Source organism: Macaca mulatta, chromosome 9 (assembly GCF_049350105.2).
Source record: "Macaca mulatta isolate MMU2019108-1 chromosome 9, T2T-MMU8v2.0, whole genome shotgun sequence".
In the NCBI taxonomy this organism is placed as follows: domain Eukaryota; kingdom Metazoa; phylum Chordata; class Mammalia; order Primates; family Cercopithecidae; genus Macaca; species Macaca mulatta.
In genome coordinates, this window is record NC_133414.1 from 72797795 (window position 1) to 72808010 (window position 10216).

Consider the following 10216-nt stretch of genomic DNA (forward strand, 5'->3'; position numbering starts at 1 on the left):
TCTCTTGCTGCTTTCTCTTTGTCTTACATCATTTCTACTGTGACGTGTATGAGAGTGAATCTTTTTGTTTATTTTGCTTGAAGTCCATTAAGCTTCCTGAATGTGTAGAGTAAGGATTTTCATCAAATTTGGAAAATCCCAGGCCATTATTTCTTTAAATATTTTTTCCTGTTCCACTCCCTCCTCTCTCTTGTATCCTTAATGGTGTCCCACATCTGTTTATTTATTCTGCTTTCTGTTTAGACTCTGATTATTTTTATTTATTCTGCTTTTCTCTCCTTTGTACCTTTGTATTGTATTGCATTTTTTTTTGACAGAGTCTTGCTTTGTCGCCAGACTGGAGTGCAGTGGTGTGATCTTGGCTCACTGTAACCTCTACCTCCCGGGTTCAAGTGATTTTCTTGCCTCAGCCTCCCAAGTAGCTGGGACTACAGGTGTGCGCCATCATGCATATTCTTTATCAATCTGTCTTCATGTTAGCTGTTTCTTCTGACAACTGAAATCTACTACTGAGTCTTTCTAGTGCACTTTTTATTTCTGTATTGTGCTATTTCACTAAACATTTCCATTTTGTTCTTCTTTAAAAAAATAAAAGTTCTTTATACTTATTGACACATTCTCTATTTGTTATGACATTGTCATCATATCTTCCTTAACTTCTTTAAGCATGGTATTTTTAGCTCTTAGAACTTATTTATAGTAACTGTTTTGAAAGCTTTGTCTGCTAAGTCCTACATCTCAGCCCTCTTTCAGTAGTTCCTGTTGCCATCTAATGATCTTGTGTGTAGTTTACTCTTTCCCCTCCCTTTGCATGTCTCATATTTTTTGTAAAAAACTGGATATTTAAAATACTATATTGTAGCAACTCTGGATACTGATTTTTCTTCCCAATTATGCTTTGTTGTGATTATTACTTTATATAACTTTATGTCTTATGAAGAAGCCAAGAGAATAAAGGAGAACAGCTATACATTATGGAGTTTTTTTAAATATAAACTTTATTAGTATAGTTTCTTTTTTTTTTTTTTTTTTGAGACTGAGTCTCGCTCTGTCGCCCAGGCTGGAGTGCAGTGGCCGGATCTCAGCTCACTGCAAGCTCCGCCTCCCGGGTTTACGCCATTCTCCTGCCTCAGCCTCCCGAGTAGCTGGGACCACAGGCGCCCGCCACTTCGCCCGGCTAGTTTTTTTTTTGTATTTTTTAGTAGAGATGGGGTTTCACCGTGTTAGCCAGGATGGTCTCGATCTCCTGACCTTGTGATCCGCCCGTCTCGGCCTCCCAAAGTGCTGGGATTACAGGCTTGAGCCACCACGCCCGGCCTATTAGTATAGTTTCTTAGGTACTTTTTCATTGTTGGTTTGCTTGTTGATTTGTTTACTCACTTACTTGAACTCATTTAATAAATTATGTTTCTCCCTGCAGCGTGACACCTTTGATGTTGCTCCTGAGAAGGTACAGCCTAGGGATGGAAAGAGTCACCCTGGGATTTACAGTGGTTTTGGTGGGGCTTTCTGGCAGTCTCTTTATGGGTTTCCAAGTTAAGCTGCTTGCCTCTCTTGGTATCACACCCAGCCTGTTGGAGTACGCTAAATTGTAGGCTGATTGCTCTATTGTTTTTGACAATGCCATGGTGCATAAATAGCTTCACAGTCTCATCTAATAATGTAAGAGTCCCTCCTAGGGGTAGTTTTTGAAGCAAGTCACTGAAATTTGTTTTGACTCCAGGAGGGCTCTTCTTGGCTTTTTCCTTTTTTTTTTTTTTCCTAGTAACTAGCTGGCCTACAGTTTAACTGATGCTTTCTTGGATCTACCAACATCCTTTTAATTGCTTACATCTGCAATCTCCATTGTTTTTGAGAGTGCACTTGGGCTTGAACTTTTCTACAGTTTGTCCCAAATGAAGTCAGTTCCCCTGGGGAGAGCGTTGGCTCTTGCTCTTCTTCTGGGCTGATTTTTCTCCTGAGCAAAAATTTTAGGCCACTTCTCCAGAGGTAGGGGTGGGGACAGTGGCATGCTACTCTTGAGTGACATCCTTGATTTATGGGCAGAGTGCTGGGTGGGGGCAGCAGCCTCTGGTCTTTTCTTGCCTCCTCAGGCATGAAAACTTCACCTTACAAGGGTAATCAGGACTCCAGTATTCTTAGCCTTCTACACCTGAGCTAGAGCCTTTACAAGAAGCAGGTGGGTAAAGGGAGGGAGCTCCTGACCTCTTACCCACATTCACCTGGAATTTAGCCTCTGCTACATGGAAGTAAACAGGTATAAGAAATGCTGGTAGCCTGCCTCAGCAAGAGAGATACAGTAGCACGTACATGAGAACTGGATGGAGAGACCATCTTATTGACCAAGCTCAATCAGAAAGGCACTTCCACCACACTGAGCTGGAAAAGGGGAGAGAGGGATTAGGTCATGGCTCAAGTGCCACAGATACTCACTGTTCTTACCCAGCTTTAATAGATTTTGTTAAATATTCCCAGAGACTTTAAATGGCTGTTCATTTTGTAATTTTTACCAATTATAATTATTTCACTCAGGAGAAGATTTGCATGGCTCCTCCTGATACCATTCATGATGTTGTCTTCTTTGGGAAATTATTTTGCAAGATAGGAAAAAGCACAACCCACAAAACAAAAGTACATTTAACTGCATTCAACTTAAGAAAATATCTCATTAAAAAATAGTGTAGCAGCAGTAAAAAAAAAAGGGCATAGGTTGGGAGCAATTTTTTGAAACAAATATAGCCAATAAAGAACAAGTACATAAAATATCTAAAGAACCCTCCACACTCAATAAAAAAGACAATCAAATGGAATAAAATTAATGATAGATGTGAATTGACAACTTGGAACATAAACTGACATGATCAGAATACTCCTACAAACTCAACCTAGGTGATTATCTAAGCAATGTAAATTAAAACCACAGTGAGCTACTATTACATACCTATCAGATTAACAAGCATTAAATTATTTCATCAACATCTTGCAGTGCCCAGATTGTAAATGCCAAATGCCATTCCCACGGAAACATACACACACACACACACACACACACACACGCACACACACAGACCAAGGATCCTTGGAGAACTGGATAATTTCAGACCTGGGCCAGGATAAATATAAATGAGCATGCAATATCCTATTATAGAAAACAACAAGAAGGGTATCAAAACTGTCCAAGTGACTCAAGGTCCAACTCAAGGAGGCTCCATCAGACAAAGTTGAAAAATCTGAGTATCAGAAAGAACAAGAACTGAGATGGATTGAACCCCATCAATTATATTTAAATTCATGAGCTTTTATACTTTATTATTTTGAATTTGAAATAATACAAAAAAAATTTATTAGTCATCATTGAAGAGTGGTTGTAAACCAACTCATTTTTTTCAAGAACAGATAAATATTATAAAACAGATCATTTTTGTTTCATCTTTACTGTATGAACTCTACTACTAAGTAACTCAGCAGTAGAAGGCAAAGTTTCTCTTTATAGAAGTATTGCAGCTATTCAGTTAAGAAGGGGTGAGAAAATCAGAATTAAACACTTTGCAGCACCAAACAAATTACGACTATAGAGATTGAGTACCAACTGCTAAAATCACAAGGAATCAGATAACCAGGCATTACAATGGAAAAATACAATACCAACCCTGTAGCCTATAGTCCTAACTAGCAACTTACTGGTCATATCAAACAACATCATGGAGATGCAATCAGCAAAATCCAGTCAGTGGGAAATTCTACAAGACAAAACATTTAATTTCTTTAACAAGTAAAGGAAGTGGGGAAACAGAAAATAGGAAAAGGAATCTGCAGGCCAAAAAAATACATGAGACATTAATCATTTCCAATATGTGAATTTTATTTGATACTGATTAAAACTGTTAAAAATGCTTATGATGATACTGACACTACTGGATATTTGTTGGTAACAATTTTTTTTGGAGATGTGGTAATGGCATTGTGGTCATTCTTAATAAAAAATCTTAAAGTTGTAATACAATACAATATTTACAGATTAAATGATAATGATATTTATTTATTTATTTGAAACAGAGTTTTGCTCTTGTTGCCCAGGCTGGAGTGCAATGGCGTGATCTCAGCTCACTGCAACCTCCTCTTCTTGGGTTCAAGTGATTCTCCTGCCTCAGCCTCCTGAGTAGCTGGGATTACAGGCATGTGCCACCACGCCTGGCTAATTTTGTACTTTTAGTACAGACGGGGTTTCTCTATGTTGGTCAGACTGGTCTTGAACATTACAGGTGTGAACCACCGTGCCCAGCCAATAATGATTTTTATGCCTGTGGTTTGCTAAAAAATGACATGTGATAAGGGAAGTGGATATCAGCACACATGAAAAAATATTGACTATGAGATGATAATTCTTGAAACTGGGTAACGGATACTTAGGATCCATTATGTTTGTCTATTTTTTTATGTTTGAAAATCTCCATTAAAAGCTTAAAAGTTTTTAACAATAGCATATTTTAGTAGCGGTTTGGAGCAATGAATACTCTTATACGCTGCAGAGAAGAAGGGGAATGGGTTCACTTAGGGGGCAGAAGTAAAGTAATCATTAGCATACTTTAAGATGTACAACGGGGGCCGGGTGCGGTGGCTCACGCCTGTAATCCCAGCACTTTGGAAGGCCGAGGGGGGCGGATCACTGGGTCAGGAGATCGAGACCATCCTGGCTAACATGGTGAAACCCTGTCTCTACTAAAAAATCCAAAAAAAAAAAAAAAAAAAATTAGCCAGGCGTGGCGGCAGGCGCCTGTAGTCCCAGTTACTTAGGAGGCTGAGGCAGGAGAATGGCGCAAACCCAGGAGGCACAGCTTGCAGTGAGCTGAGATCACTCCACTGCACTCCTGCCTGAACAAGACTCCGTCTCAAAACAAAACAAAACAAAAAAAAGATGTACATCACCCACAGCCAAGCAATTCTGCCCCTGCATATGTGATGACTACAGAGGTGTTCTCCCAGATGTGCACAAGGTGGCAGGCAAAATACTTTCAGTGCAGCACATATATATGTGTGCCAAAAATTGGAAGCAGCCTTGATGTTCATCAACAGAATACACAGAGTGTGGTGTATTCATCAAATGCGTTTCAATAGCGCAGTAAGAATTAATGAATTGTAGCTACATAAATAAACTTTGATGACACTCACACAGATGCAATGCTAAGGTGAAAAAAAGAAAAAGCAAAAGAAAGTAAATTTTAGGGAAATTCACATATTTTTTAAAGCTTTAAACATATAACAATGTTATGCTCACACATATAGGAATAACTGGAGATGCTATACAATTATAATGATATGAAAAGAAGGATAGGTACCAAATCATGGGTGGAGAGTACCTGTCTAACAGAGAGAAAAATGTGTTTCAGGGAAGGTACAAAATAGGATTCAAATGTATGGGTCATCTATTAACTGTCATGCTCAGTTGTACACATATTACACGTGTTTACTTTAGTATTTTATAGCATTTTATATGCCTGAAGTTTCACAATTTTAAAATGTCAAAATGAGTGAAGGAACTGAGTAAAGGTTATGAGTCTAGAAATGTAAAGCATGGAAGAGAGGACATAGGACCCAACCTATGCAGTCTCAGGAACAGCCATTGTAAGGAGATATTTGTGCTGATTCTTGAAGGATAACAATGAAATGAGCAAATACTTTCTTCTAAGACACAGAAAAAGAAAGAATGCTCAAAGTAAGATAAGCCATTTTTTTCTAGGGCCTGCAGGTCAAATACATGAGGCTGATATTTTTTTTAATAGCAAGGGAGCTAAGAATGTTTTTTACCTTTCAAAATTGTTGCATTTAAAATAGTGTGTTATGTTAGTCTGTTTGTGCTGCTTTAACAGCATACATGTGATTGGGTAATTTATAAACAATACACATTTATTTCTCACATTTCTGAAGGTTGAGAAGTCCAAGGTCAAGGCATTGGCAGGACTGGCAACTGGTGAGGGCTGCTGTCTGCTTCCAAGATGGCGCCTTTTTGCTGAATCCTCCAGAGTGGAGGAATGGTGTGTCCTCACGTGATGGAAAGTGTGGAAGGACAAGAGAGCTCTCCCTTCAGCCTTGAGCTCTTTCATAAGGGTGTTAATTCCATTTGTGAGGCCAGAACCTTCAGGACTTAATCACCTCCCAAAAGCAACACCTCTTAATACTGTTGCATTAGGAATAAGATTCAACATGAATTTTGGAGGGGACACTAACATTCAAACTATTGCAGATGGCTATATAAGTATCTATATAGTATCCTGAGTTTTGCCTCTTGGTCCACAAAGTCTAAAATTTTACTATTTGGCACTTTAAGGAAAAGTTTGCCTAGCCCTAGAGCTTTAAATATTTGTTTCCCAGTACTTATGTATGTATCTTCCTGGTGCTGATACAGAAACAAAAAAAATACCCTTAGTTATAAAACGTCTTATGAGCTTAAGGGAGTAAGTGCAGTTTTATATTAGTCAGTGGCAAAGGATGGAAATATAATTAAAACTGCCTTAAACAAAAAAGGTGGATTATTTGCTTATGCGTCTAAAAGTCCAGTATCATGACTTTAGGCCAGCATGGCGAGCTCAGTGTGCTCAGTGACATCATGTGTTGCCTTTTTGTTTCTAGAGTTTGCCTTCTTCTGCACTGAGTTCATTCTCAAGCAAGCTCTCCTGTTTTGTTTTTATTTTTTTTTGAGAACAATATTACTTTAATACCAAAAACAAGATAAAGGCATTACAACAAAGTAAAATAGAGACCAGTATCCTCCAGTGTCTTCAACAAAATATTAGCAAAAAATATTCCCCAAAAAATTAGCTAATAAAATTCAACCGTGTATAAATTACACACAATGGTCAAGTAGGATTTATTCAAGGTATGCAAGGCTGTTTCAACATTCTAAATCCAATCAACGTAATACACCACATCTATAGATGAAAGAAGAAAAATTATATGGTTATATCAATTGCTGATAAAAATCTTCAGCAAAATAGAACTGGGGGCACTTCCTCAATTAGATAAAGAACATCTACAAAACAAACAAACCTCCAGATAACATCATCCTCAGTGGGGAAAAATGGGTGCTTTCTCCTTAAGACTGAGAACAAAGCAAGAATGGCCCTTCTCCCCACTCTTTTTCACACCATACTTGAAGCCCCTAGTGTAATAGAATAAAAAGCTAAAATAAAAGGCATATAGTTGGGTAAGAAAGAAACCAAATTGTCTGTAGACAATGTGATTTTCTATGTAGAAAATGCCAAATAATTTTTTAAACCCTTCTGTAACAAATAAGTGAGTATAACAAGGTTGCAGGATAAAAAGCTAATATACAAAGGTCGACTGTTTTCGTTTTGGGGTTTTTTTTTTTTTTTTTGAGACAGAGTCTCACTCTGTTGCCCAGGCTGGAGTGCAGTGGCTCATTGCAAGCTCCACCTCCCAGGTTCATGCCATTCTGCTGCCTTAGCCTCTCAAGTAGCTGGGACTACAGGCACCCACCACCACCCCCGACTAATTTTTTATATTTTTTTGGTAGAGATGGAGTTACGTCGTGTTACCCAGCATGGTTTTGATCTCCTGACCTCATGATCTGCCTGCCTCGGCCTCCCAAAGTGCCAGGATTACAGGCATGAGCCACTGCACCCAGGCAGTTGACTGTTTTTCTTTTTTTCTTTTCTTTTTTTAAAATATAGTTTAAGTTCTAGGGTACACGTGCACAACATGCAGGTTTGTTACATAGGTATACCTGTCTCATGTTGGTTTGCTGCATCCATTAAGTCGTCATTTACATTAGGTATTTCTCCTAATGCTATCCCTCCTCCTGCCTCCTACCCCATGACAGGCCCTGGGGTGTGATGTTTCCCGCCCTGTGTCCAGGTGTTCTCATTGTTCAATTCCCACCTATGAGTGAGAACATGTGGTGTTTGGTTTTCTGTCCTTGTGATAGTTTGCTGAGAATGGTGGTTTACAGCTTCCTCCATGTCACTGCAAAGGACATGAACTCATCCTTTTTTATGGCTGCATAGTATTCCATGGTGTATATGTGCCACATTTTCTTAATCCAGTCTATCATTGATGGACATTTGGGTTGGTTCCAAGTCTTCACTATTGTGAATAATGCCGCAATAAACATACATGTGCGTGTGTCTTTATAGCAGCATGATTTATAACCCTTTGGGTATATCCCCAGTAATGGGATCACTGGGTCAAATGGTGTTTCTAGTTCTAGGTCCTTGAGGAATCGCCACACTGTCTTCCACAATGGTTGAACTAGTTTACAATCCCACCAACAGTGTAAAAACATTCCTATTTCTCCACATCCTCGCCAGCATCTGTTGTTTCCTGACTTTTCAATGATCGCCATTTTAACTGGTGTGAGATGGTATCTTACTGTGGTTTTGATTTGCATTTCTCTGATGACCAGTGATGATGAGCATTTTTCATATGTCTGTTGGCTGCATAAATCTCTTCTTTTGAGAAGTGTCTGTGTGTATCCTTTGCCCACTTTTTGATGGGGTTGTTTTTTTTTTTTCTTGTAAATTTGTTTAAGTTCTTTGTAAATTCTGGCTATTAGCCCTTTGTCAGATGGGTAGATTGTAACAATTTTCTCCCATCTGTAGGTTGCCTGTTCACTCTGATGGTAGTTTCTTTTGCTGTGCAGAAGCCCTTTAGTTTAATGAGATCCTAACTGTCTATTGGCTTTTGTTGCCATTGCTTTTGGTGTTTTAGTCATGAAGTCCTTGCCCATGCCTATGTCCTGAATGGTATTGCCTAGGTTTTCTTCTAGGGTTTTTATGGTTTTAGGTCTAATATTTAAGTCTCTAATCCATCTTGCATTAATTTTTGTAGAAGGTGTAAGGAAGGGATACAGTTTCAGCTTTCTACCTGTGGCTAGCCAGTTTTCCCAGCACCATTTGTTAAATAGGGAATCCTTGCCCCATTTCTTGTTTTTGTCAGGTTTGTCAAAGATCAAATGGTTTTGTTTCTAGAGTCTGCTTTGCTCTGCACTGACTTCATTCTCAAGAAAGCTCTCCTGGTTTTGTTTGTTTGTTTGAGAAATGTTGTATTTAATGGTAAAACTTAGCACACCCCAGCACCAGGAATGACATGGAGTTGCAGCAGCAGGGACAAGCAGGTGACCGTCAGGGAGGGCAAAGAGGATGAGGAAGGCAGCCATCAAACAGAAGAGCCCCAAGGCCACAGGCAAAGCCCAGAATGACATAGGAGAAGAACTGCCACTTGGGAGACGGGTTTCTGGCATAGCCAATGAACAAGCTGTCAAACACTGTTCCAATGCCAGCCCCTGAACCAGCAACACTTACTGTGGCTGCCCCAGCACCAATCGACTTGGCTGCTGTGTCAATGTCCTGTGAGACAGCACTGGTCTAGAACTCCCATCTGGCCACCTGGAGTAGGGAGCTGCTACAGGAAGGCTGTTTAGATGAATTCTCTGGGCTATTCAAGAAGAAGGCAGACGCAGGCCTGATTAGACCCCTGGTACAGCAGCACATCAGAGCTGGAGAAATGAGTAGTGCTCCGGTCTGCATTTTTTCAGTCTGCACTCCCACTGCCATGCAACCCCTGCTCAGCACACAGCACTCACCTGGCTCAACATGACTGACTCACCTCCCAGCTTTAGCCCTTGGCAATGGCAGCTCCAGGCTTATAACATCCTATTAATTATTAGTCCAGGAAATTTCCAAGGGTACATATTCCTTATCCTGACTTGGATTAAGTGCCCATCCCTGGATTTGGGGGTGGGTGTTATACCTCCTTGAACACACAGCCAGAAAATATAGCAGATAATTTTCTAGAGGAAAATGACAGAACTGTTCCATAAGAAGAGAGAGTAGATATAGGATAGGCAAAAACCTTCACACGTTCCCTTTAAACTCTGTGCAGACAATATTTTTTGTTTACTGTAAAGTTATTTCCCCTCTACTCCCACCCCTGCCAAAACTGATGATAAACTGACTCTCCCCAACTCTTTGGGTAATATAAAGTTTTCTATAGTTCCTAGGATGCTCACTTTTTGGTGGACCAATGTATGGATTTGTCTGCTCTGGTTTCAGTGTGTAGTTTTTTTTTGTTTGTTTGTTTTGTTTTTTTGTTTTTTTTGAGACGGAGTCCCACTCCAGCCCAGGCTGGAGTATAGTGGCACGATCTCGGCTCACTGCAAGCTCCACCTCCCAGGTTCGCACCATTCTCTTGCCTCAGCCTC

General features: G+C 39.7%; 1 pseudogene; it reads right to left on the minus strand.

Annotated features, from left to right (window-relative positions):
• Positions 1–8980: 8980 nt before the first annotated feature.
• LOC712184 (ATP synthase F(0) complex subunit C1, mitochondrial pseudogene) lies at positions 8981–9584 on the minus strand (annotated as a pseudogene).
• Between the last annotated feature and the right edge of the window lie 632 nt (positions 9585–10216).